Below are 27177 nucleotides of genomic sequence, written 5' to 3' on the forward strand. Positions count from 1 at the left end.
TGGCAGATGCCTTTCTGCAGTAGCGGCTGCAACCTTCTCCAAAGCAGAAACTGCAGCTCACACTCTTCTTTTCTTTCCTTACCCTAACCCACTACCTCAAGTCTACGTAAACCTTAAAAAACACACACGCACAACTCCTCCAATCTAGCATCCCCTCTCACACCCTTACACCGCACGCACGCCAGGATGCCCAAAGCCACGGGAACGTTCTGCCCACTCGGTGGCCCCACCCATCGCCGCCCCGCCCCCGCTCCAACCACCAATGGTCGCCGCCTGCTGCTCCCGAGGGGCTCGTTGATAGGACAGCGGAACCTGCCACTCTCGCAGTGCCTCCCGCCCTCCCTCACTCCCCGCTGGGGCTGGAGGGGCTGGAGCATCAGCGCGAGTAGCTCGGAGCAGCCGCGGCAGCGGCGGCGCGTCTTTGCAGTTGCGCCATCTGTCAGGAGCGGAGCCGGCGGGGAGGGGGCTGCCGCGGGAGAGAAGGAGGGGTCGCCGCGAGCCAAAGGCCGCCGAGACCCGCCCGCCGACCGGCCGCGGGAGCAGAGGAGAGGCTGCCCTCGGAGTCGCGCGTCCATCACCGCCCGGGCGCGCGGCGCTTCACCCCGGGCTCCGAGGGCTCCCCAGGCGCATACAAAGCCGCCGCCCGCGCCTGGGAGGGATCCGGTCGCCGGGCCGGGGACACCCGGCGCCGCCCCCTGGGCACTCTCAGAAGGCCCACCGGCTCCCGGGCCCGCCGAGCAACCACCGGAGCCGCTTCGGCCGCGCCGGAGGAGGCGGGGAGTGGACCATGTGAATGGGCTCCGGAGCCTGAGCGCAGCGCAGGTAAGCGGCCGGGGATGCGCCGCGGGGCCGCGGGGATGCTGCGGAGATGCGGGCCGCGGGCTCCTAGCTCAGCGCCGCCCCCGCCGCGGGGCCCGGCGCTGCAGTCTCTTGGCCATCGCCGCCTCTGGGGCTCCCCACGGGGCTGCCGGGGAATTGGCCTCGCTTGGAGTCTTCCTGTGGTCGCTCCGGAGGACACCCTTGCGGGCTGCAGCCCCGAGGTAGCGCAGGGCTGGGGGGGTCCATGTCCTCGGAGTGTGAATAGGAATTGGCTTGGGGGATGGCTAGGCTGGCCCAGACTCCGCCTCCGCCCTCTTTTCGGGGCCCCCCGCGGGGACCCGGGCTGTGTGTGTTGTTTTAATGTCAGGGATGATGTAATCACTTAATAATTGATGCCCCATGCTGCTTCCCTCCCCACCCCACTCCACCCCTGCCCCACTCCTCCACCTCTCGGCCTCCTCCTCCTGTGGCCGTCGCCTTCCCCATCGCATCCTCTAGCTTATTTCTGGCACCTCCCTTGCACTTCCCCCACCCTCCCCTCCACTCTTCCTGTGCCACCACCCACCCTTCTTCAGTTCCCCGAGCTGAAGCCTTAGCTCCTCTTCCTCTGACCCCTCCACCCTTCCAGCTCCCTCAGGCTCCTTTCTCCTCCCTTCTCAGCTCGCTGGATTTCCTTTCTACTTCCCTAGATCGATGACTGTTTTTGTTTGGTCGCCTCCCCTCTCTTATCTCTGCGGCCACAGGCGGAGGGGACTGAACCAGAAAGAGGCCACCAGACTTGGGCCCCGGCGGAGATTTGCTGGGACTGAGTGAGAAGAGGCATAATAAAATCACCCTTCTTGCCCCTCCTCCGACCAATAAATCACACAGACTCGCCGGGTATGTGTGTGTGTGTGTGTGTGTGTGTGTGTGTGTGACACAAAGAGCCCTTTCAGTGCACAGAGAGGAGACGCACAAAGTGCCCAAGGATGGGCGCGATGCTTCTTGTTTCTCTTCCCTCGGGCTTCCCTTTTGCTCAGATAAAGCAGTTGATCTTCTCTCTGAGAGTCTTTCCTGCCACATTTACCAAAAAATAAAAGGCCCCAGATGCAGGGTGGCAGGTGCTGGTGTTTTGCTGTATTCATGGACCGGTAGTGTTGACTGGCGGCTGCAGTACTTCTTAGATTTAAGGGGGAATTGATTTCTGCTGTCTGAAGAGTTGCTTTACTCTCAGGGTAGCACTTTCCCCTGCCCAGTTTTAACTCCCTTTCATGGTAGGGGGTAGGATACATGGATGTGTGAGAGGAAGAATTTTGTTTCCAAAAGAGAGTTACATTGATGTTTGCTAGGAGTGAGGCAGCCTAACTTGCTTCTCTCAAGTCTAAGGAGGACTGAAGTCATTTGAAATGAAGTCTTGTCTGCCCAGGGATTGTTGTTTCACCCTTGTATTTAAACAAGCTCCTGGGGACATTGCTAACACAGCATTAAGTTGGTATTTGGAAGACCACTGGGGACTGTGTCTCTCTTCCCTGCTTCAGGGTAGCCTTCAGACGGCCACATCCTTCCTCTCACCACCAAGCCACTGCCGTACTTACCACCCTTTGTACTTTCTCCCAAGTCCCTGCCCCTCTGCCCCTCAGGTCCTGTGCTTTCAGATGAAGGGACTCACAGATTTTTGGAGGAAGTGGTTTTGTTAACTGTCTCAGGTGTTGGAGGCACTTAGCTATGAGTGAAGGATGTAGAGAATCTTTTGCCTGATCTCTTAAACCATCTGCTTGATGTTCCTCTTGAAAAGGAAATATAAATGTAAATCTGGGGGCTTAATGTTCCATTCTGTAAGCCAGTGACGGTTACATGCTAAATCAATAATGTCAAAACTTAGGTCGAACCCATTGATTCCTAAGAGCATGGCTCTTTGACTATTATAAGTAATAGAACCATCTCAAGTTCTTCACGAATTTTATTAGAGAAGAATTGTTATGGTTCATTAAACATTTACTTCTGCACTTCCTAAGGATATTCATCTTGGAACTTTTTATATTAAAAAAAAAGCAAAAGGGTTATTGAGGGTAGTGTTAAAAACAAAACAAAACAAAGCGTTGTTTGTTTGATGCCAAACCCAGGAAAGAAAGTCAGTGCACAATAAGCTCACACTCTGTTGACCAAGTTCAAGAGAGTGATGAGGTTGAATGTGAACAAATGTGCATTCTGCTTTCTGTACTTTTATTCTCTGCTTTCTCCTGGGTCTGAAATCTCCTAACCCCATCTGATTTGCTTGAGTTCTGTTAAACCTAGGGCCCAGCTCAAAAGTCTCCTACTCTGGGAAGCTTTCTCCTCTTTTCCCCTTCAAGCAAATCACCATGCCTCCAATTTTGTTTTCACACTTCAGCAGCTGGCATTATGGTTGGCGCGTGTCTATTTCCATCATTAGTTGATCAGCACATTGAAAGAAGGAACCTGGTCTTGTTTCAACAAATGTGTTAGGTCTTTGGTATGTGCTAAGCACCTGGCTTAATTAGGCTAATATTAGCAGCTATAACAAATAGGCCTGAAAAAATATAATGACTCAAAAGTAATAGATGTTTATTATTCCTCATGTAATAGTTCAAAGTGGGTATTTCTGATCAGTGGGTGACTTTCCTCCATGCAGTGATTCTAGGCTCCAAATTCCACCATGCCTTGGCGTTCCATTGTAATCTGCTTTCAGCAGGCAGAAGCACAAAAGAGAGAGTAGAGGGGATGCACCCACTTTTTGATTGCCTTGGCCTGGAAATGACACCCATCACTTTTGCTTACATCCTTTACTTGAGGGCTAGTTAAATGGCCACATTAAACTGCAAGGGATCCTGGGAAATAGTTATCATATGACCAGAAAAAAAGTCAAGAAGATATATATTTGGGGCCAGCAACTTTGCTATATGCCACAACTCAGGTGGTGCGAGTGGGAAAGAATCTGCCTGCCATTGCAGAAGATGCAAGAGATTGAACCTGAGCTCAAACTCTGGGTCGGGAAGATCCCCTGGAGAAGGAAATGGCAACCCACTCCAGTATTCTTGCCAGGAAAATTCCACGAACAGAGGAGCCTGGTGGGCTACAGTCCATGGGTCGCAAAAAGTCAGAGCACACACACACACAACTTTGCTATATTGTGCTGCTCAACAAGGCATAGTCATTGCCTTCAAGGACTTTGTAGGTTGATGAGAATTAAATGGAAACCTAGAGCCTTTACCCATTATTGCCTTCATTCTTTTGATTTTACAAGTTCAGACCTTCACATTTTAAACATGTTTCCCAAAACCTTGGTTTTTTGTCAATTCTAGTAGCCACTTCCCACCCAGTTATTCCTTGTAATACAGTGATCTGATGGCTACGGTACTGACTTTGATGTGGCTCTCCAGTACCACTTTTGTTGGCCTAGATTGTTGTCTGCTGATTTTATAGACTTCCCGAATGGCCAGGAGAGTCTTTAGAAATCAGTCCTATTTTCTCTAATTGGAAGAGGAAATGAAAGAGACTCTAGAGGAGAAATTTCTTGCCCCAGGCCATGTTCATGGGAATGGAGCCTCACCTGCTCAGCTCTTCAGTCCTGACAGGGTCCCCTGCAACCCGCAGATGTCTTGAGTGGGTAGGTGACTGTGAGCCATGCATCTTCCATGGAATTGAGCTCCCAGAGCCAGGTGAATCACTAGTGTTTTGGATAGCCCCTGTTCTCCACAGACCTCCCTAGGAGCAGTTCTGTCCGTACTAGTCATCAGACTTAGTAATGCACATACTTTTGCTATGTTGTGGTTTAGTCACTAAATCGTGTCCGACTCTTTGGGACCCCATGAACTGTAGCCTGCCAGGCTCCTCTCTCCATGGAGTTTCCCAGGCAAGAATACTGGAGTGGGTTGCCATTTCCTTCTCCAGTTTTTTTTTTTTTCTCCCCTGTTTGTGTGCTATAAATAGTTCATTATATTCATCAGTTCTGTAGACATTAGCCCAATATCTTGTTGTGTGCAAGGCACTGGAAGATAGGATTGTGAAAATGAATACTTCTGCTGTCCTTGCTGTTTAGGAGCTTAGTCTCCTAGAGGAGATAAAAATAATACATAATAGCTAGTTTTATTGAGCATTTACTATATGCCAAACACTGTTTAAGCTCTAATCTTAAAAATAATGGTATGAACAGCTGAAACTAATATAATATCATAAATCAACTATTGCTGCTGTTGTTTAGTCGCTAAGTTGTGTCCAGCTGTCTTGAGACCCCCTGGACTGTAGCCTGCCAGGCTCCTCTGTCTATGAGATTTTCTAGGCAAGAATACTGGCGCAGGTTGCTATTTTCTACTCCAGGGGATCTTCCCAACCCAGGGAATGAACCTGTGTCTCCTGCATTGGCAGGGAGATTCTTTATCACTGAGCCACTTGGAAGCCTAACTATACTTCAGGCTTTTGTTTTTGTTTTTTTAAGAAAAAAAGATAACGATATGAAGTAGTTTTGCTTATAATCTCCATTTTGCATATGGAAAGTTAAGCAAAGGAGGTTAAATAACTCAAGATCATACACAGCTGGTAAGCAGTAGAGTCAGGATTCAGGTCCGAATACTGCCTCTTAGCCACGAGGCAATATGCAAGATAATACATATGGACATAATGATGATATTGATTAAAATGTGTTACATGCCATAAAGGAGGGTGGCATAAATACTTTGGAAATGGATTCTTTTGGTTGTTGGGAAACATAAGTTTATGTTTAAATAAAAAGAAGCTATCAATTCCTATTGCCATTCTTTCCATTTTAGACCCTTGTGCTAACCTAGGAAATAAAAAATATATATATATAAAAATGGGAAAGCAAAGCATGTTGATTCTGAAACTACTTTTACTCTGCGTGAATCTCTATTTTACGATGGATCCTTCTGTGGCCCACAGATAGGTCTGTAAGAGTTTGTGAATCGTCCTACATATTTAGTCATCAAGCAACATTCATTCATTGTATCTACCATTTGCCAGACATTGAACTAGATGCCTCAGGGACAGAGTTGTAATCCTGCCTAAGGAACTGCCTGAGGAAGGCTCTGACCACAGTGATAACTGCCATGATTCTGGGTCTACAAGGCAGCATGAACTCCACAGGAAGATGGAAAATTGAGGTGGCCAGGCAGAGAAAGCCAGAGGAGGAACTGGCCATTTGAGTGTTGTGTGAAGGCCATTGGCCTGGAAGGAGAAGCCAAGGATGCAGGTGCACAGACTTTAAGAAAGTGAAAGTGAAAGTCAATCAGTCATGTCCAACTCTTTGCACCCCCAAGGAATTCTCCAGGCCAAAATAGTGGGTAGCCTTTCCCTTCTCCAGGGGATCTTCCCAACTCAGGGATCAAACCCAGGTCTCCCACATTGCAGGCGGAGCCACAATGGCTCATTACCAGCTGAGCCACCAGGGAAGCCCAAGAATACTGGAGTGGGTTAGCCTATCCCTTCTCCGAGGGGTCTTCCCAACCCAGGAATCGAACTGGAGTCTCCTGCATTGCAGGCGGATTCTTTACCAACTGAGCTATCAGGGAAGCCTGACTTTTTAGGTAACTGCAAGTAATTTAAGGTGGGTGGGGGTGGTAGAGGGAGAAGATGAGACTGGTGGAAAAATTGAGAACGTTCTTAAAAGTACTTTGTCCAGAAATGCTGTTTAAGAGTTGCAAGTAGAGATGCCTCTTTGGTCTGATTTATTTTATGAAGATCTGTTTGGCCACAGTGTGGGCTGTTGACCAGAGGTGGTCAACGTCTATGCAGCTAAGGTAGTTATGGAAACTCAGATGAGCCATAGATGAAGTGCTGCACAGAATTGGGGATGGAACAAGAAAGACAGGATAAGAGAGGGTGAGACAGTATCTTGTGGGGCTGTGGAGAGGCAGAAGGGGGGTCCTTGAGAGTAGGTGGAGAAAGACCTGCAGACAAGCAGTGCAGTAAGAACAGGCAGCGGGTGTTTAAATGATGACTTTTATCATGGACACTTTGGACTTTCAGGTCAAAGTATCTTGTAGGCAGTTGAATAGATGGGTTTGGATTGAGGAGTAAGATATAAATCAGATAAAATCTATTAGCAGCATATTACAAAATACTGGGAGCTGTGGATATGGACAGTATCAGTGAGCAAGAGTGTGTTGAATGGAAGAGAGAGCTGGGGGAGCAGAGGCCCCCAGGCCCTGAATGAGAGAGGTGCCCCCAAAGGATTGGGCTGGCCAAGGAGGGAGGGGGCCCTGATCCACAGGAGGGGAGGTTAAGCAGGATTGAGAATGAAAAGTGCAGTTGGGTGTTGTATCCAGCCAGAGCAGTGTGACCATAGAAATCTAAAACTCTGCTGTTCCCCAGACTAAGGTAGAAACATGTTAGCAAAACCCAAAGAACATAGAACCATAAGGGACATAGAGATCATGTAGTCCAGCTTGTCCATTTCACTTGTGAGGGAAAATGCGAACCCAGAGTGGCTGACTGACTTGTCCAAGATGGCGAAGTCATCACTTAAAGCCAGGTTTCAGCCCTTTCAGCCCAGGTGAGGGGTGTTGGCCTGGTGCAACCCCTTCCAGCTGGGCCCAGTTACCTAAGCTATTTGTGCTTCCCTTTCTTCACCTTTAAAATGAGTTCCTACTTCAGAGGCTTGTTGGGAGGGGTCAACGAGTTGATCCATGTAAAGCACTAAGAACGGTATCCCACACATAGAAAAGCAATGTGTATGCTGCTGTTAATACCTATATAGATGTATATATCTATACAACTATGCATACACATATGTATATCTATACATACACATAACTCATGTACATCTAACTCATATGTCCCTTAGAGAAGGGATGAAAATGTATTGTGTACAGAAAAGGAGATTTTGAACATTTTAGAAAGATTTGAGTGATTGTCAGTTCTGAGTCAAGAATTATTGGAAAACATAGGAAACTGAAATAGTATGATGGGAAAACGGCATTTTTAGTAAGTCTTCTTAAGAAATGCAAAGCCTTTCTATTGTTGAGAATAAAAAACATAAAAGTGCTTTGAAGTTAGCCCTATAAAGGAATGTCTTTGTTTTAGTCAGATAACCAGAATTTTGCCCTATCGACAATATACAGGTGTGTCCCTTGAGTTTGACTGTAGAAGTCACCGTGACTTTCTGAAGGTAGAATAAACTTCAGAGTAGGAAAAAATCCCATGAGTTATGAATTTCATGCACTTGGTTCCTATGAAAAAAGGGTGATTTGGGTTATTTAGAGAAATATAATTTGTTTTTCAGTGATTCTAGTTGAGCAGATCTAATTTTTAGCTACTAAAACACACGAGAAGCCTGAACAGTATTATCCAAATGGACTTGGGTGACATGGAGTTCAGACAGCTTCCAAATAAGTGGCGCTCTGGACTTGATTAGAACACAGTAATCCTAGAAGGGTATAAATTGAATGGATTTATGGTCTAATAAAAACGTGGGAAGAAAAGATAATGCTTACTGACTCATGAAACTTTAACAGTGTTTGTAAGACTCTGAGTTGTAATATTTGGATGAGAGTGTTTTCCCATCTGTCTTGGCCTGCTTCCTGAATGACCTGCGTCATGCCTCACTCAGGGCGTGAAACAGACGCAGGAGATCTCGGGTGCAGAGGTCATCATTACCTGTTCTGCCCTGTCCCCCCGTGTCCTCAGGCTGCACCCTTTGGTTTAAGCAAATGTGTATTGAGCACCCATTAACTGTAAGTTTGAGGGAGGAAAAAAGAAGGTGTGGGAAAGTTTTAGCCTGTCGCTAATTTCAATTCAGAAGGCCTTTTCTGAGAACTGTGTTTTTCTGATCTGTATTCCTATCTCTGTGATAATATAAAAAAGCACACAGCACCCCACCACCACTCACCCTTCCCTAAATACACCAGAATAATAATCCTACCTGCCTTTAGTATTGAATCCCGGAGGCCTGAAATGCTTTACATACAGTAATTGACTTAGTCATCACAACTAGATGAGGCAGGTATTACCCCCATTGGTCAAATGGGAAGATTGAGGCTCAGAAAAGTAATTTGCCCATTGTCACACAGATAATTACTAGAGAAGCCAGGTCTGTCTGGCTCCTAAATTCACATCTGCTTTTGCTCCAAAACTATCCCTTGTTCCCTGTGTACTTTCAAACCTCATTGCTTTTGTCTTGCAGTTACTTCTGCATTAGGTTTTGGGAGATAGGAAAAGTACCTTTGCCCTCAGGGAAGCCCCGCTTCTTCTGATGACTCCATGAAGATTTACCTTCCGGGAAGCCCCTGTTGGTCCTATTTTGGGGCTCCGTGGCACTTGGTTACCACATCATCATCACCCTTGTCACAGCCTGACTTATAAAGCAGAGTGGGTCAGCTGGGTTGGACAGTAGGAAGATAACTGGCCTTTTTTCCAGCCTTGGGAGCTCTTTGGAAGTCAGAGTGTGTTTTGTTCGTGATTGACTTGCCAGCTTAACACCCAGCACAATTTCATGATGAACTAATATTATTCCCACTTAACAGATAGGGAAACTGAGGCCTGGAGGTGTGGGGATTTGGTCAGGGTCACACAACTAGTTAGCAGTGCTGGGCTCTGAACCCAGGCAGTCAGTCTGATCCAGAACCAATGTTCTTAATGCTAAATTTGTTCCATCTCTCCAAAGAGATTACAAACTGTGAGGCTAGAGGCAGCACCCACCACCTCCTAGCCCAGTACTTCACAGCTCATACACAGTAAAGATAGGCACTTTTCTTTCTTCCATCCACCCTGGCAGGGAGACAAACAGGAAACGTCAACCCAGGGCTTATCAAAAGGAAAGGGCTTTGGGTCATGGTTGCATGACTGTTCTCTGAGAATCTTGGAGGATGCATAGTCCCAGGCCCGGTTCTGACTCAGTAGGTATGTGGGGGTGAGCAGGGTTAACTCTGACATCTTTTCTATATATGAGAATGGCCCTGAGGATGGAACCCATCAGGGAGGCAGCTTCTGAAAGACGAGGAACGAAGAAGCAGAGTGACTCTGAGCCGCAGTGGTGGTAGCTGGCTGCTGAAGGGGTAGAAAATCATCCATCAGAGGCAGAGGGAAGTGAGCCCAGGGGAGGCTGGGGATCAGAAATCCACCACAGAAAGATTTCTTACCTTGTGTTTTTAAGATTTCTAAGTACCTGCTCCTTTTGAATGTGCTGGTAGGATTTCATCTGATGCAGTCAGTTTCATTTTCTTCAGAGCTTCCATCTTTGAGGTACCCAAAAATAGTAGGCTTTTCATGGAGTTGTATAAGGATTCCATCTGCTTTATACTGAAAAGTAGGGCTTTAATGGAAAATTAAAAATGAGTCAGATCGCCTTTCCCACAACAAAGCTCAGGGCGCTTTTCCCAACCTTTTCTTCTTCTAATCCCCAGAAAAAGTTACTGAATCTATATTTCTGTGACATTCTGCCCAATTTAAATTCTACTGAAAAGGCAAATAAACACCAGTGAGTTCCTTCATTGCCACACATTGTAGTATCTGTTTGGAAGCAATAACAATGTTGTCACGTATAAAATTTGATTTTTATTTTGGTTTCAATTTTATTCCAGAAATCGTGTGATATGTTGCACACGCACGCAAGGATATTTGAAAAACACTAATTTATGTTAAAGGTTTCTCTTGTTTGCTCTCAGGGTTTGGAGGGGTTCACCTTATTATTGTCTAGTTTATTGTCTGATCTCCTAGAAATATAAACAGCCCCTCCTCATCTTCAGATACAGGGCCTGAGTTGTCACACTCTGTCTTTCTGTATCTTTTATCACTGTTTCCTGCTTGAAAACGCCACTTCTGTGGCTTTATTTTGTGTGCACCTTTGCCCGATCGATATTCTCTTGATATGTCCTTCACTGTCTCCTGTGGTTTGCAAATAATGATTCCAGCTGCTTCATCCTATGCTTTCTAGTTGAGGAGGTGTCCCTGATGTGAGGAATCCAAGGAGGTGAGAATTTTTGTGACTTGCCCACGGTCAGTACATCCAGTTCCTCCTTTAGTTTAGACTAGAATCCAGGTCTCGCAGAAATCTGTATATGTGGGTCCCATCTTCTCAACAGACCATGGCCTCATGTGATGGGGTTTTTTGGTCCCCCTTTAGCTTGTAGCACACTGTCATTCATAGTGTAGATGCTCAGCAGGTGTCTATTCAGACAGACTCGGGGGCAGGGCACTGGAATCTGTAGCTAGTTTCCTGGCCATCTGCTGGCATCTTCTTGGACATTGAGCTTCTGTAGCCTCTGATGGCATCAGGTTCACTCTCTATGAACCCATGTGACTTAGGTTTGGGACTGTGCTATACTGTTTTAGGAACCACCACTGTCTTCTGAGAATGGTGTGTGTTTAAAGCTCTTTTGTCCATAATCTTTAGCTTTTTGTTAAAAATTTAGAGTGGTCAGGAAGACAGTTACTTCCTTGCTCTGTCATCGGGTTTTCATCAACAGGATTTTCACTAAAAAAAAAAAAAGGATGTTACCAACAGTGCACAATGACGTCCAAGACCAGGGGAAAATGCAGAATGTTTCAAAATCTGGAGGAAACTGGAAAAATACGACAGTGAGTGATGGAAGAGGAAAGAGGGGCAGAATGGACTACAGGGCTAGGCCTGAAAGTCTCTGGGGCCCAGGGGAAGGGGAGGACGTAGGCTCACTACTGTGCACCTGCCCGCATAAACCTGGACTTCTCACAGCAGCACTGAGCAGAGCTCCTCGGCTGCATGAAACTCAGCGCTGGCTTCGTGGGTGCCATCTCTCTATGCATTCATTTTGTTCACTTGGCATAGCTGAAGAATCTCTTTAGCTGGGAAGGAGGGTTCCATCTTAGACTTTAGATCCTGCAGAGTAATGATTTAACACTCTATCCCAACCACAGCCTCTGTATATCCTTCAAAAGAGTGATTGACAATAAGCCTTACAAAATGTTTTCCATGGTTGCGGGGAGCGATTGCTTGAGTCATTTCTGTAACATAAGACACAACAGCACAACAGGCGATGTTTGTCAGCCCCGCATTAAGAGTCTTCTCAGCTCCCTGTGAAAAGCTCTCTGTGATTCCTCATTAAAGGCTTCCCCTGCCTAGCCCTCACCTGAATGCCAGGTTTAATGTATCTGAGGGAGAGAGAGCCTTAAAAACACATTCTGTGGATATGGACCACTGCTGCAGCAAAGAGGGGAAGGGGCGGACCCCATGCTTCACTGTTGTTTGAAATGCCATTATGGTCTTTGGAAAGCTGTAGTGAACTTTTTTTCCTTCCTTCGCTATGTGCTATCTATGATTTCAGAGCTTTTCCTGCCCGCCTCTCCACTGCCACAACCACCACCTTAAATGTCGGAGATCACATACCACTAACAAAATGCACTTTCCCCTTGGCGAGCCTGTAATGTCACCACTTCATGTATTTATCCGGTTTGTTCATGTTTAGTCACTCTGGTACATGTCAGTGTCAATATTGTCTATTTTCAGTAGCAAGCTTCTAGAAGGCTGAAAGCACACCTCATTTAATTTGCTTTGTGCCATGAAACACTACACGGAACTGTGCATTTATTAAGTGCTTGTTGATTTTGATTCTCTGCTTCAAGTCTGGTAGGTCTTACAAATGTTCTCAGTACTTCTGGAATGAGATGTGTCTTGAGTAAATTTTCTTCTTGCAGATAACACATCATATCCAATGCATCCGTAGATCCTCAGAGTCCTGTGTTAGAATCCAGATTTGGGTTGCGCATAATGTTTTAGGTTCCATCTTTTATTTTACTGCCTTGGGTGAAGATGCAGTGATCCCAGTTTCTAATTCTGTTAGCAGGTGAGGGCCAAAGCACAGATAGTATGCCATACTACACCCTTCTTTTCATAGAAGTGTGGTTGACCATATAATTCTCAGTGTCTTATGGTTATTATTTCAACAGATTCTTGATTTTAAACTGCTGAGAGTTGGAGGTGGTTCTCTTTGGGGCTGGAAACTGCTCAGTGAAGGCTGATGAGGTGTGATTTAAGAACCTACAAGGACTATAGTGTCAGGAGAAGAACCACATACCTCTGTGGGTGTCAGTAGCTCCTGGGAGGTTTTGGTCAGTTTATGCATGCTTGTGTGCTCAGTTGCTTCAGTCGTGTCTGACTCTTTGTGACCCCATGGACTGTAGCCCACCAGGCTTCTCTGTCCATGGGATTCTCCAGGCAAGAATACTGGAGTGGGTTGTCAATCCCTCCTCCAGGGGATCTCCCTGACCCAGGGATCAAACCTGCGTCTCCTGTGTCTCCTGCGTTGCAGGTGGATTCTTTACTGCTGAGCCACCAAGGAACTGTGGTGTTGGAGAAGACTCTGGAGAGTCCCTTGGACTGCAAGGAGATCAAACCAGCCAGTCCTAAAGGAAATCAATCCTAAATATTCATTGGAAAGACTAATGCTGAAGCTGAAGCTCCAGTACTTTGCGAAGAGCCAACTCATTAGAAAAGATCCTGGTACTGGGAAAGATTGAAGGCAGGAGGAAAAGGGGATGACAGAGGACAAGATGGTTGGATGGCATCACTGACTTAATGGACATAAGTTTGAACAAGCTCCGGGAGATGGTGAAGGACAGGGAAGCCTGGTGTGCTGCAATCCATGGGGTCACAAAGAGTCGAACATGACTGAGTGACTGAACAACAGCAATCACCACCAGGGACGCCCCCCTGGTCAGTTTATACCTGAATGTAATACAGGGAAGATTGGCGCTTGGAAAATTACAGCCCCAAACGTTCTCTGATTGTACCTCAGTCCACCTATGCCACAGGAAGAAGAGTCCAGTGTAGCAAAGTATTAAGAGTCACCCATTTAGAGTGGCCCAAGGAGAGCCCCAGTACCCTCTCTTGATCTCACATCCCTGTTTGTGACAGACGTCATTTCCAGGGGTGAAAGACCCCAGCCTCCACCCCCACGGCAAGGTGCCCATGCACTTGAGATACAGAACGGTCACTGTGGGAGGAACCTTGCTTGTGCTCCCCACCAGGACTCTCGACCGGTCTCTCGGTGCCTCCTGGATGAGCCAGAACTTGCAGAAATGATCCACTAGAGAGGACCATTAAGCAGAGAAGGAGCCCTTGTATTAATTTCCTGTGGCTGCCATAACAATGTACCATGACCATGTACCGGGTGACTTAAAACAGTAGAATGTTTCCTCTATCAGTTCTGGGGGCCAGAGGTCTTGAAATTAAGGTGTCAGCAGGGAGACTCCGAGGAAGACTCTGAGTCCCATGCCTCTTTCCTAGCTCCCAGTGGCTGCCAGCAACTCTTGACTTTCTTTGGCTTGTAGACCCATTAGTACACTTTTTACCCTCATCTTCACATAGCTTCTCCTCTCTGTGTCTTTATGTGGCCTTCTCTTGTAAATAGGACACTTGTCACTAGTTTAGGTTCTACCCTAATCCAGGATGATCTCATCTAGAGATCCTTACCTTAATTACATCTCAAAGACCCTTTTCCCATATAAGGACACATTCCCAGGTTTCAGGTGGACATATTTTGGAGGCCATCATTCAACCCACCATAGCCCTCAAAGGGACAACTATTAGCAGTAACCTGGGAGGAGAAAGAAAGATAAGAAAGATATTGCAAGTTTGAATGCCTGCAAAAGAATAGGCACAGTACTTTACGTGTGTGATTTTAAACTATTGTTGTAAGATGGGTGAAGCTAACAGTGAAATTTTTTATGTGAAAAGAAGTTCAAAAGCTTGGAGTGTCCTGAAAAACTTTTCAGTAAAATTGAAGGCTGAGCCATCATCCAAGGTTGGAAGATTTGGAGATGGGAGGGAGACTTGGAGAATACAGAAAAAACCCAAACAGCCAGGAAAATATAGGATAAAGTGTTAATAGATTAAAAAGTATTGCAGAGAAGTAGGGAAGCCCCTTTGGAATTTGTGTTTTTAATGGATCCTTTTAGCCCAGTTTTATGACTTTGCTTAGTAGTACTTGTCACTTGGGAATGGAAAGTCTGACCTTGTGGTGACCTAGAGTTGAGAGTTGGTTTGAATAGTCAAATGAGGAGATTGCTGGAAGAGATTAAAGAAAGCGTCAGTTGAATTAGCTGAAAGGGCTTCCCAGGTGGTGCTAGTGGTAAAGAATCTGCCTGCCAAAGGAGGTGATGCAGAAGACATGGGTTCGATCTCTGGGTCGGGAAGATCCCCTGCAGTAGGAAATGGCAACTGCTCCAGTATTCTTGCCCGGAAAATTTCATGGACAAAGGAGCCTGGCGAACTACAGTCCATGGGGCTGCAAAGAGTTAGACGTAACTGAGCACCCAGAGAAGGTAATGGCTGGATAGGGGAGTCAGCTGGAACTGGGATGATGGATAAAGCAAGGAAGGGTCCAGGATTTTAGGGATGGGTGAACACAGTGGATATGGAGGAGATGCAAGGGCCTTCTCACCCTGGGAAGAAGAAACCTAGGAGGTGGAGAGTTCCGAATGATGCTGAACCAGGTGGCCTCCTGTTGAATGAATCTATTCAACAGTAGAATAGAGAGTAAGGACAATAACCCTTATATAAAGAATTTAAGAAAATGAAAGTCATAGTCCCCTTTTTGCCCTTGCTTCAAATTATGTATAAATGGTATCTCTAGAGAAATGGCATGTCAGTCTGTTGCACTTTTAACAAATCCTGGATGAGTGTTCTGGGACCCCTGAGACCTTGCATTATGACCAGCCGGCTTAGTGGGGATAATATTTTGAACTAGTATTCAATTTACTTTCCCTTCCTTTTAATTCTTGTTGCCCTGGGAGTCTCCCCCATTGAGCTGAAGGATTCCATTACTTCAGGGGGAGGACAGAGTATGGCCTAAGACAAAGAAGACATTGTTCGGCTTCTGACTTCCAAAACAGGACCTTGAAGCCTGTTTCAGCGACCAGTTAGCCCAGGCCTTCGTTTAAGAGAGGCAAGCTTTGTTAGCAGAAAATGATTTGTGGATTCCAAGGAGCCGGGTCTCAGAAGACGTGGCGTGTATTGTACAGAGGGGCTACCGGCAGGAGGATGGAGGTGGCAGAGGTTTGGAGGAGACTCGATGTCCCCCGCTTCAGGAGACTCTGCAGGGAGAGAGCACGTGTACCCTGCGCCCCTACCTGGAACTCTGGAAGGAAGCCACAATGGAGTGGACCCTGCCCTGGGGCACACTTAGGCAGAAACAGCCCTGAGCTGATACCCCTTCTCCCTGTTTCCCAAAGCTTGTACATGATGTAGGAGAAATCCCAACAATCCTTGGACAGCTGTGGAGGTGCTGTGAGAGCTGGGCGAGGGAGTCCCGGGGTCAGGACGAAGAGGGCACAGAATAAACTGGGTCAGTCCCACTGCTGAGGACTGGCTGGCATTGGGGCAGCAGATTTCCACCAATCATGTCAGCAGAACCAGGCCAGCATGCAGAACAAAGGGATGAGACATCCCAGGGTGGCCAATGAGGGCTTGGAGGGCAGGGGCGAGACCGGGTCCTCACCCCATCATGTAGGGGTCTGTAATCAGCCCCTCGGGGAAGGAGGGAAAGGGAAGGAACACAGCCCTGAGAGGCAGTCTGAGATGAGCTCAATTTGACTAATTACCCTGAAGGAGTGAAATTTTTAAATCTGAAGAGCAAGTTGTCTTGCAGTAGCAAGATGGTTGGTTTTTTTTTTTTTTTTTTCCCCTATGGTAAGCAGAAATGCAGTGGTCATGATCAAGTTGAAATCAACTATGAAAAATGTGCACAGCTGGGTAGTAATTATGAATTTCAAACCTTGCATATTGCATTTGAGCTATGTTTTAACAGGATGATGGTGGTGATGATGGTGACAATGGTGATGGTGGCAAATTTGCCTACTTGTATTCTTGTAGTATACTTTTCCCTTTGTGTAAATTGTGGCTTAGTCTACCTGTACTTGGTTCATTCTGGGCAAGAAGTGGAAAGATCTGTGCTCTCAAGGACAATCAGAGTTGTCCACTGGGTATTCCAAAGTTTAGTGAAGATTTGGACTTCCCGTGGTTTAACTAGTGGCACTTCTTCTCAGGGTCCAGGATGGAAGGGCCTCGGTTGCCATGGAGTCAGGTCAGTGGAAAGTATTAGAATTTCAGGCCTTTCTCGCATGAACTCGGCGGTGATGCTGGAGACTAGAAGATCATTTTTACTGGGTGTGATCCTTCATATCTTAAAGGTGTCAAGGTGAATACTGGAAATTACACTCTCTGACTGACTATAATGGGAGAAGCTCTTCATTTTTATTCAATCCTCATGTACTAAATAAAGCATGAGTTTATAAAGGGATTCATTTCCAAGTATAATTCATAAGTAGTTATCAGAACACTCAAATGAGGTGGGGGGGGCCAGTTAGCTCTTTTTAAATACATTTTAATCTCTCTTTGACATTCATAAGAGGATGATGCTGCATTTAAGAAGATGTTTTAAAACCTGCTGTTTCTTGAAATGCTTAGTAATTTTGGAAGGGAAAGCTTTAGTCTTGCTTTAAAAAGCATATGTTTGGTGGGGTGGAGTGAGGTGGGAAGTTGCCTGTTAAGATGCTGCTTATGTATTTTCCTACTCGAAAATCATGGTGACATATAAATACATCTCACATTTCCCTCATCTGTCAGGCGTTGCCAAGGGAGCAAGAGATGGGGAACTATAGCCACTTTTTGACAGGAGTCACTAAAATAGTTTAAATTATAGAACTTAAAAAAATGTTGATTGATTAACTGATACCATTTTCATAATATTTTTGACCTATGAAATAGTTTCCTTCAAAATCTCAAAATAGAATTTTTAAAAATTAAAAACATGTCCCAGATGTTAGAGAAAAAAAAAACTTTTTATACCGTTTATATAAACAACAAAAAGAACATAAGGCAGTAAACTATTCTTCGTACATGGGGCTTTCCAGGTGGCACAGTGGTAAAGAATATGCTTGCCAGTGCAGGAGACATGGGTTCGATCCCTGGGTCAGAAAGATTTCCTGGAAGAGGGCATGGCAATATCCTTTAAAGTTGTGTTTTATAGTTAATATTTGAAACTGTTGCTATCTTCAATTGGCATTTACGTATACATAATATTTTTAACAGAAAATAGCATTTTCTACAGATGCACGTAAGCTCAGAGCAAATTCTGCTAAATGGAGGCTTTTCTCAGAATAGCATTTTTCCCCCATACTGAAATGTGTAAGTATTTTAGCCCAAATATTTTCACAAGTCTTTTATCCCCATTCAGGATTCTTATCATCAATAAATATTTGTTATAAGGCAAAACTCATGAAAATATATTCCTCTATGGTACTTTTAAATGCTTTATCACATTTAGATGACACAAAATTATAGATCATTCCTAATTTCACTTCGTTGTAGTACAGAATATAAATGTATCTAATTAAAACCAGAAACATCATCAAAATATTGCCATAAGTTTAGATGCTCCAAAACGTCCATAACCCTATTTTAGAATTAAAGCTTGGACACTGAATTCTCTAATATGGTTAGTGCCTTCCTTTGCTCTTGTTGGGATAAATTTTAACATCTTCCTATTTGTAAGCCTTGTTTTCAGTAACTGCACTTGGTTAAAAGCTTTTTAAAATCTGAAAGTTTTGGCACTTTATTCCCTACTTTGAGCAAAGATTTCCAACTGTTTCAGAATAGAACACACCCCAACTTCACAGCATTCATCCACATACCGTCACAACACACTTAGGTTGATTTAGAGAATCATTTCTCAAACATTTCTAAAGCCTAGTTGATGGTGACAGGTAGCAAAATAGAATGTGTGTACTTATAATGCCGCAGTGTTTTTTGGATTCACAAAAACACTTGATCACAAAAATTTCATAGTTCAGCTTTTCTGTTTGCAAGAGAATCTGTAAATGTAACAATTGCAGTTTGTTAGGATATAGCCACTTGTTGAATGCAGTTATGAACTAGGTGTATGCCATACCCACTTCAAATAACTTTCTGCCCATAGGTTTCTTGATTTAGTAAGGACAATTATTTATAGCATCACAAAATTTGTATTCTGCAAAAACCACTTCATCTTGTGTTAAACTTTTGACCAGTTAACAGTTGTATTCACACTAGCATGAAATATTCCACCTGTGACAGAATGAACTTCTGCAAGCTTTATTTTGATCCCAGGAAATAGATAGGGGGAAAAAAATCAAACCATAATCGAAATTAATGGATTTTTCTGTTTAAAACACCTGTTAATACTAAGTTACCACTGGAATCATTTGTATATGTTTTTTTCTTCTGCTAATGAAGCCAACAAATTAAAGGTATCACTTCACTTTTCCAATGTGCATAAAAAAAAAAAAAAACTGAACTCAAAAATAAGCAGAATCAACATAGAATAGCAGGCCTTTGATCCAAAGGAAAAGTCATGCTTCCTAAAGTGCTATCAGTGAGCCTTCCATAGCTGTCTGTGTTAAATTGTCATCCTTGGGCACAGTCGTATTACAATAACTGTTATGTTAACATTTGAGGTAGTTACTGATGCTTCCTTAGCATCTGTATATTGTATTAGTATATATGGACTTGTAGAGTGTATAATATCAGTGAGGCTCCCATGCTAGATAATACCAGAGAACATTTTGTGCAAGCTCACATTCATCATCAACTTTCTTAAAAAAGCAAAAATGTGGTAAGTTTTCATTTAATTTGCTTTTTTTTTCTTTTTCAGCCCATTGTTGCTGAAGAGGATATTGCAAAGTAAAATGGAATAACAATCAATAAATGACAAAAACACTGTCATGAGCACGTTCACATCATTTTTGAAAAGGTCTGTTTCCTGCAAATATTTCACATACACCTAACCTGTAATTTTCTGTTTCCCATGGACGCTTCTGACCAGCGTTTTGTGCATCTGTGGCCGCAGCGTGGTTACCACAGCTGGTCAGTGCATCCGGTATGTGGAGGGGCTCTGCCAGGGGAGAGTGCAAGGAGTTAGCTGCTCTGGCTGCTCATGTCCAGGTGCTTTTTATTTTATTGGTGAGCATCCTACCTGTTTTCCTTGAAAGAGAGGTATTTACTGCAGCCAAGACTGGAAAAGGACAGGAAAACAGATGGATTGTCATTGGTTACCATTCCAACTTAATCACTTTAGGATGAAAATTCTCTTCCCCATGCAATTGTCTCATCACTGGTAGGCAAGACCATGGCTGAAGCTGGAAGAGCAAAGTGGAGGCTGCGTGCTCAGTCACGTCTGATTCTTTGTGACCCCATGGACTGCAGCCTGCCAGGCTCTTCTGTCCATAGGATTTTCCAGGCAAGAATACTGGAGTGGGTTGCCATTTCCTAGTTCAGGGGATCTTCCTGACCCAGGAATCGAACCTGCATCTCTTGGGTCTCCTGCATTGGCAGGTGGATTCTTTACCACTGTGCCACCAAAGTGGAAGGCAGGGCCTTCCAATCTTGGCACCCAATCTTGGTGCCTTTTAATGCAACTCTTAATAACAGTCCTTGGTTTAAACAAATGAAACATCTGGACAAAGCTTCATCTGATGGGCTGCAGGGGCAATGGTTATAATCTAGTGCTTTCACAAATAAGCCAGAACCTAAGGTCACCCGGGCTTCCTGATGGTTCAGTCAGTAAAGAGTCTGCCTGCAATGCAGAAGACTGCCTGCAATGCAGGAGGCCACCTACAATGCCGGAGACCTGGGTTTGATCCCTGGGTTGGGAAGATGACCTGGAGAAGGATATGGCAACCCACTGCAGTATTCTTGCCTGGGAAATCCCACGAACAGAGGAGCCTGGTGGGCTACAGTCCATGGGGTCGCGAAAAGTTGGACACGACTGAGCAACTAAACCACCTCAAGTCATCCTAGTCAGAGATCACATTTGTCAGTCTGTTTCATACTGTTCTCTTTTGGCCAGACTGTTCTGATAAGCCTGCCGCTCTGCCCTCCTGTATTGCTAGCTTCCAATCCCACTGCTGAGTGAGCTTTTAAAAGTCCTTGTGAGACCACGCTGCTGGGTAACACCCCTCAGTATTGTCCTCTTGAGCTGGAATAGTTGAACTCTTCACCGTGGCCCAGGGAGCCTCTTAAGCATCCACCCACCCCACTGGCCCTGTAGATTTTAAGTTTCCAGGTGCCACGTACCTTGCCTGTCTGTTCTCTTCGCCAGGGTGATTCGTGAGAGCCACTCAATACACTTTCTTGAAGGAGTGAATATGATTTGAGTCGATGAAAGGAAAACAGAGGAAGCGTCTTGCTAATCCATGGGGATAATGAATGCAAGTCTAAATCTCTACGACCTAAATATTATTTCTATCTCTGATAACAGAGTTGGACAGCAGAATGTAACAGGACTTCATCCTTCTCCTTCTCCACCATCAGAGGTGTTATGATGCCTACAAACCATTCTGATTCAGTCTCCCATCCCCCTCCTACCCCCTCTTCCGACCCAGGGAGAAAAGTGTGAATTCTAGTGCGTCTATTGTTTCCTCCAGCATTAGGCCAGAGATTTTGTTTGGCGTATACTTGGTGTATGTGGCAAGGAAAGGTGCTTTTCTGATTGATTTGGGGAAAACAGGGCCACATGATGGTGGTGGTGGAGGAGTACTTTGAAATCACAATTTTGAGATCTTGTGTTCTTACATGACTGCTTTCTGTTGGATCTCTTTTTAAAACATGCTGCCGTTCAGTTTCATCATGAATGCCTTTCCAAGGACAGTAAATGGTTTTACACACTATGACATCGTTTCCATGGCAACTAATGTATTTTAGCAAAGAGAGAGACTCTGCTAGAAGTAGGCTAAAAAGGACAAATACAGAAATGGCACAGTGTAAAATGTGGGACAATGTGTGTTGTAGTAAAGATTTTTTTTTCTGCCTTCTTGTTTAGGAAAACCTGTGTAAGTAGATCTTGGTTTCTTAACTCTTAGTAGTAAAATGTTTACTGCACCCAACATTATCTAGTATTCTGCTGACACATTATTTAGTACTTGGATTTTTTTTTTTTTGCTTGCTTGTCTGTTTGCTTTAACATGTTGTTTGTTCCATTAACATACAAACATTTGTAATTTCACCCATTTTTAAATGGTGAAACTTCATCTTCACCTTGAGTTCTCCTGCGGTAGCCACCTCACATCTCTGCTGTCCTTAATGACAGAGTCTCTGTGGAGGGCTGTCTCCACTACCTGCCTCCACATAGCATCTGTTAATAAAAAGAATCAAAGTCATTCCAAGCAAGATTTTACCCCACCACTTGCTCCAGTTACTCACCTCTCATCCTCTAAGGTTAAGACAATTTAGCTCTTGGATTTTTCAGAAGCTAACATGTAAGTATGACTGACTGACAGTCGCTCAGTTGTGTCTGACTCTTTGCAACCCCATGGACTGTAGCCCATCAGGCTCCTCCATCCATGTGATTTTCCAGGCAAGAACACTGGAGTGGGTTACCATTTCCTTCTCCAAGGGATCTTCCCAACCCAGGTATCAAACCCAGGTCTCCTGCACTGCAGGCAGACTCTTTATCATTTGAGCCACAGGGGTTATAAGTATACATTTCAAATAATTCCACAAAGCATCAAGCCCCATGTGTGAGCCTTTGTGTAAACCTCATTTTAAAAAAGTAAGGGATTGGGTTATCCTGCTTTGTGCACCTGAATGTACTTGGATTTTTTGTTATATGATAACAAAATGCTCCTAAGTAAACCCCAAATGGTGGGCAGGTAGCAGTCAGTTTCCTATTTAACAGAAAAAGAAGCCAAGGGAACGCTTTTATGACTTAGAAAGATAGCAAACCAGTCTCTGGGCTGGATGAGGGATGATGCCCTCATTTATCTTTTGTTGGACCACATGGTGCATTTAAAAAATTCAAATCAACATTTAAAAATTGAGCACTTTTGTATAAAAACTGAGATTTCCAGCTTCTCTTGAAAAAAAAAAAAAGGGAGGTCTGGCCAAGCCTGCCTTCCGTCCTGACAACAGCCTGCCCAGGCAGCATTGCAGCTGTCCTCTTGGAATGGAGCAGGGTTCTTCCGCTCACCCCAGCCCATCTCACATGTTCCATTCATTCCTTTTACCTGTCTGGCTGCTGTGGGTTGTGTAATATATGACTGTTACTGTACCCTCTCCTTTTGCCCAATCACAAAGCAAATAAATAGCAGAGCTAGGAGCAGAACTTGGTTTCCAAGCCAACTGCTTCCTCCCTGGCTGTGTACCAAAATTCTGTGAGTTGGAGCGTAATTCGTAGTTAGTGGTGAGAGGGATCATTGGGAAGCAGAGTCTATGCCTTGCACCTTACTGCTTGCAATCGAGCCTGTGGTTAATTGTACTAGGCACATTGTTCATATTTGGGGGGCTGTCCCCTTCTGTTTCTCTCTGAAGATTGTATGTGCTGTTGGTTGTGATGGGCAAGATGGCGGTGCTCCACTAGTGTTAACATTTCTGTGTGCATAGAAACATAGGCAAGAGGGGGAGAGCTCCCACATCATAACAGCCGTCCCAGAGTTTCTAGATTTTTCAATGAGGTGAGTGTATATTTATATAAAAGAAATAATAAGTGTGTCTGACATTGGCCAAGGATCATGACATCTTCCCAATGTGGGAGGTGCAAGGGTGTCCCCAGCCACCATTGCTGTCCTCTTCCAGACTCGCCTTTTCCTTTGAATTCCTTCTGGGTCCCCTTGATTTCAGGGAGCTGAAGACGCCCTTGAGGGTGGCATCCACTTGTCCCCAAGCTCTTCACTGCCCTATGCCCCTCACCACTTTGAACACACACTCATCACTATGCCCTTTCTAGGGGTGGGTAAGATGGGAGAAGAGTTGCAGGTGCCACCACCTCGAACCTTCTTAGAAGGTTCATGTGTGCAGGAAGACACAGGAGGAGAATGAGCTTGTCTGGGACTAGAAAGAATGGCCAGGGGGGGGAAATTTTTTTTTCCTGGGGAAATGGGGTAATGAGGAATACCCCACAACGAAAGGCGTTGTCTGAGCAGGGTCCTGTCCTGGGGCCAGCCCCAGCTGGGGGTTGCACAGCAGAGCAGGGTGCCCTTGCATGTCTGCGTGCAGCTGTGGAGGCCCTGGGCGCCCACTGTGAGAGTGGGCCTGTTCCTGGGTTGCAGGCAGGGAGCCAGGGACTGCCCCCTCGCCAGAGAACATTGAGGCGCTTCTGTGTGCACTCTGTATGTGTCTCAGCTTTCTTTGGAATTGTGGCAGAGTCTGGCCCTGCCTGGTCTTTTTTGTGCCTTGGATCCTAAGTTAAGAATAACCGAAGGAACACTGCCCCTGTTGACACGCTTGATATGGAAGCTGCTATCAAATGGCCATTTTATCCTTGGTGGCCACTGACATCATACCACGTACAGCTCTGAGTTCTCACTTGAGTTCTGATTGAATAGAGCTGTGATCGTTGGAGCAGAAAGAAGCCATTCAGACGTGAATATGTGGAGACGTGTCTAGTAACGTGCAGATGTTTTTTGGCAGGTCAATAAATATTTTAAGTCTTTTGCAAGTACTGAAAAGGGTTGAATTGGGAATAGAGGAGATTCTGTGGCAAGAGAAAAATATACCTCGTTTCTCTCAATCTTCCATTTCTTAAAATAATCAAACAAAAGCCCAAGCCACAGTTTAAGTCTTGGCTGCATCATGGCCCTTCCTTACATTGTTTCTTATTCAAGACGTGATTATGATTCTAATGTATTGAATCTTGGTTTCTCAGTCACATTTTTCAAGTAAAAAGGAAACACTGGGTAACGTTAAAAGTAACAGCCGAATCTTCAGATTGGATATTTGTCACTTATTTATAGCTAAAGACATGGGACTAAATTTAAAGAACAGGTCATCTTCTGGGTACATGAGTGTGTGTGGTATGTGGGTACACCCTGGATTTATAACCCCCTTCCTTCCCTAGCACCCTCCCAGCTCCTACGTGCAGGAGGTGGTGGGTCGGCCTGATTCAGTGCAGTTTCATTTCCTTCGTTTCCATTGTTGAGTTCTTCATTAGTCACCCTGCCCCTCTCCACCCTTCACGCCTCCATCCACAGAGATGGCACAGGTCCCCTCTGTGTTGCCGGCACGGTACTTACTCACTGCCATTCTGGCTGCAGACAAGCTGGTTGTTCCATTGGAGAGGCAGGGACCAAGTCCTACTTGAAGTGCTGTAGGCACACGGAGGAGAGGAAATCCAATTCTTCATAGAAGCGGGGCCAGAGGGAAACAGGAGCGGAAAGATGGTTCTGTCCTGAGCCCTGAAGGCCAATCAGGAGAGGATGCTACTTACCCAGCAGAGTGAGTGAGACTGGAATGAGGATCCTTAGTCCAGTGCCAGGAATATGCTGGGAGCTCTGTTTTTCTGCCCTTTCCTGTGAGAGAGGCGGGTTGAAAGTATACTGGTGGGTGCAGATGTGTGCCCCTCACTGCCCGACTTCTAAGCTGGTATACGCTGTCTCTCACCACCTGGCCTCTGCCTTAGCTTCCCACCTTTCTCCCTCTAGTCTCCCACTGTCTGCAGCTACCCCATGCCCTGTGCACTGTCAAGCCTCTTGCCATTCTTCAAACATGTGGCCAGTGTCCCTTTGCCAGGTCAGGGTATTCCTCTGCTGGCACTGTCCTCTCACAGGGTATACCGTAGGTGCCCATGGGAGAGGTCCCCTGGCATCTGAAATAGGAGAGCAGGAGGGGTGGGGCGGGGGTGGCTGTATCAAGAAGTAGCTCGAAGTTGAGGGCTTCTCAGTATTATTTTTGGAGTTTCCTCTAAAAATAAAAATCTTTGTATATTCCCCCAATGATGGAGGACTTGAGCTGATCTAGAGAGTGAGGAGGATTCATTTTGGGTCCAGGCCTCATCCTTCAGCTTCCTTTCCTGCAGTTGATCACACATTTGCAGAATTTATGGATCTGCCTTTTCCGCTAGGGGAATCTGGGTCACTTCAGTCATGTTCTCAAACAAAGTATCAGTACTGCTTCAGCAGGAAGAACAAAAGCATGGATCATGCCCTAATGCCCACAAGCCCACGACTGAATACATTTACATGGAAATAGTCAACTATTTGGGCTTCCCTGGTGGCTCAGATGGTAAAGAATCTGCCTGCAATGCTGGAGACCTGGGTTTGATCCCTGGGTCAGGAAGATCCCCTGGAGAAGGGAATGGCAACCCACTCCAATATTCTTGCCTGGAGAATTCCATGGACAGAGGAGCCTGGCAGGCTATATAGCCTGTGGGGTCGCAAAGAGTCAGACACGATTGAGCGAATAAGCCCAAAGGTGAATAATTAGTCAGTTTTTTAATGTGAAAGTGAAAGTGTTAGTTGCTCAGTCCTGTCTGACCCTGCAACTCCCTGGACTATAGCCCGCCATACTCCTCTGTCCATGTAATTCTCCAGGCAAGAATATTGGATGGGTTGCCATTTCCTTCTCCAGGGAATCTTCCCTACCCAGGGATTGAACCCGAGAGTCTCTGGCATTGCAGGCAGATTCTTTACCATCTGAGCTACCAGGGAAGCCCTTTTTAAATATAGGAGTCATTGAAATAAAATATTATCTCTATTTCATCTAAGTATTTGATGACCAAAATTTATTTGTTCTCTGCTTTTCAGAAACAGCCTTTATTTAACAGCGGTATAACTGGTTTTAAAAAAGCTAAAGCTACTCTTCATTCAAGATGGGTTGCCATATGAATTTTACTTTCAGGCAATTCTATTTCATCCACCCGTATTCTGTTTGAAACAATGGAGCTGGTGCCTAAAAATATCTCAGGCCGTGTGTGCTTGCTGTGAGTCTTTGAAGTTGACGCTGTGACATCCTTCTGGTTTCTGGCTGCGGGATGGTGCATATATGTATTGTCTTTGTTAATTAACTCCGTCTGTTTAGTAAGCCTGAAAAAGAAATTGGATGATGTCGCATGTATGTACGTATGGGTAAGATTCTTTGTGTAGTACTGAGCCAGCAGCTGCAAGTGGGTTTTCAGTTTTCCTTTTAGTACTGATTGTTAAAGAGCTGTGGAGTGAAGGCTCATTCTTTCAGAGCATGTTGCTGAACTTGGTACCCTCTGAGGTTGCTGTTTATGCTGTGTACATGGAAGAGGCCAAGTTTCCTCACTGCTTTGGACGAGGGTAATGATTCTCCACCTGCTTTTTCTGTGGCAGATGAAGGCAGCCCTCACCTGGCAAATTAGAACATTCTACTTTATAAATCAGAATGCTGCTGCTGTTGCTGCTGAGTCGCTTCAGTTGTGTCCAACTCTTTGCAACTCCATGGACCGTAGCCCACCAGGCTTCTCTGTCCATGAGATTCTCCAGGCAAGAATATTGGAGTGGGTTGCCATTCCCTTCTCCAGGGGATCGTCCCAACCCAGGGATCAAACCCTTGTCTCTTAGGTCTCCTGCTTTGGCAGGCAAGTTCTTTATCCCAGCACCACCTGGGAAGTCCATATATCAGAATGACCGCCTTCCTAAACCTCTTTGTAAGTATTTAAGAAT

The 27177-nt window shown here is 45.2% G+C and overlaps 1 protein-coding gene across 20 annotated transcripts in view; it reads left to right on the forward strand.

The window, feature by feature from the left end:
• Window positions 1-370: 370 nt before the first annotated feature.
• FYN (FYN proto-oncogene, Src family tyrosine kinase) overlaps window positions 371-27177 on the forward strand; it is a 209416-nt gene continuing 182609 nt past the window's right edge. For 11 of the 20 annotated variants that reach the window (XM_081530551.1, XM_081530562.1, XM_081530553.1 and 8 more), the window contains exon 1: window positions 371-822. The gene's annotated coding sequence lies outside the window, so the exon portion shown is untranslated. Of the gene's footprint in view, window positions 823-19433; window positions 19533-27177 lie in introns of all 20 variants that reach the window. The other 9 variants (XM_081530570.1, XM_081530554.1, XM_081530569.1 and 6 more) reach the window with 1 other exon arrangement.

Source organism: Giraffa tippelskirchi, chromosome 9 (genome assembly GCF_054371585.1).
Source record: "Giraffa tippelskirchi isolate mGirTip1 chromosome 9, T2T-mGirTip1v1.2.pri, whole genome shotgun sequence".
Classification (NCBI taxonomy): Eukaryota; Metazoa; Chordata; class Mammalia; order Artiodactyla; family Giraffidae; genus Giraffa; species Giraffa tippelskirchi.